General features: G+C 40.0%; 1 pseudogene; it reads right to left on the bottom strand.

Moving 5' to 3' along the window:
- Positions 1-9: 9 nt before the first annotated feature.
- On the bottom strand, positions 10-660 carry LOC124894387 (annotated as a pseudogene).
- Positions 661-1,417: the final 757 nt, after the last annotated feature.

The raw sequence follows: 1,417 nt of genomic DNA, 5'->3' as shown, positions 1-1,417 counted from the left end.
ATAGTTAACCAATAATATCCTGCCCGCATGATCTTCTTTGCTAAAACATAGCCATTCATATGCGAACCGCACACCCCCGAATGTACCTCATTCATGATTCTTTCAGCTTTCTGAATATTAACACATCTCAACAAGTTTAAGTCTGGGGTTCGTTTGTACAGGATCTCCCCACTAAAGAAGAAACCATTAGCAAGTCTCCTAATGGTTCTTTTTTTATCTGCTTTGGCGTGTATTGGATATTCTTTTGACTTTAGAAAGCGTTTGATATCATAGTACCAAGGTTCATTATCTGGTTCTGCATCAATTATATTGCAATAACCATGTTGATCTCGTATCTGTATCTCTAATGAGTTGAAATGCGTATTTCCTGGGTACGGGAGCATGGAAGCTAGGGTAGCCAGGGCATCAGCCAGCTCATTATGGGATCTGGGAATATGTCTAAACTCGATAGACTTAAACCTTTTGCTAAGGTCCTCTACGAACTGTTTGTATGGAATGAGCTTGATATCTCTTGTTTCCTATTCACCTTGAATTTGTCGAATGAGTAATTCGGAATCTCCCAACACCATTAGCTTGTGCACATCCAGATTTATTGCCATATTTAACCCCATGATGCAAGCTTCATATTCTGCTGTGTTATTAGTACAAAAGAAACGGAGTCGCGCTTTGGCGGGATGATGATGCCCGATCGGTGAGACAAGAACCGCCCCAATTCCTACTCCTTTGACATTGACTGCCCCATCAAAATATAATTTCCATGCATACATACCATCTTGAACTTCTTCCTCAATTGAATTTATCTCTTCATCAGGAAAGTAAGTTCGCAAAGGCTCATAATCATTGTCAACTGGGTTCTCTGCCAGATGATCGGCCAATGCTTGCGCTTTCATAGCGGTACGAGTAACGTACACAATGTCAAATTCTGTAAGTAAAATCTGTCACTTCGTCAATCTGCCTGTGGGCATAGGTTTTTGAAAAATATACTTTAAAGGATCCATTCGAGATATGAGGTAGGTTGTGTAGGACGAAAGATAGTGCTTCAACTTCTGAGCAATCCAAGTTAGGGCGCAACATGTCTTTTCTAAAAGAGTATATTTTCCCTCGTAACTTGTGAACTTTTTGCTCAAATAATAGATTGCTTGTTCCTTTTTGCCTGTGATATCATGCTTTCCTAAAACACAGCCAAAAGAATTGTCCATCACTGACAGATATAGAAATAAAGGCCTACCAGGTTCCGGTGGGACCAACACAGGAGGATTTGCCAAATATTCTTTAATCTTGTCGAATGATTCTTGGCATTCGTCTGTCCATTGGATAGCAGCATCCTTTTTTAGCAACTTAAATATCGGTTCACATGTAGTGCTGAGCTGAGCGATGAATCTGCTTATATAATTCAGCCTTCCAAGAAAACTCATGA

This window comes from Capsicum annuum, unplaced genomic scaffold (genome assembly GCF_002878395.1).
Source record: "Capsicum annuum cultivar UCD-10X-F1 unplaced genomic scaffold, UCD10Xv1.1 ctg7346, whole genome shotgun sequence".
Lineage (NCBI taxonomy): Eukaryota > Viridiplantae > Streptophyta > Magnoliopsida > Solanales > Solanaceae > Capsicum > Capsicum annuum.
This window is presented reverse-complemented; position numbering and strand designations above follow the sequence as displayed.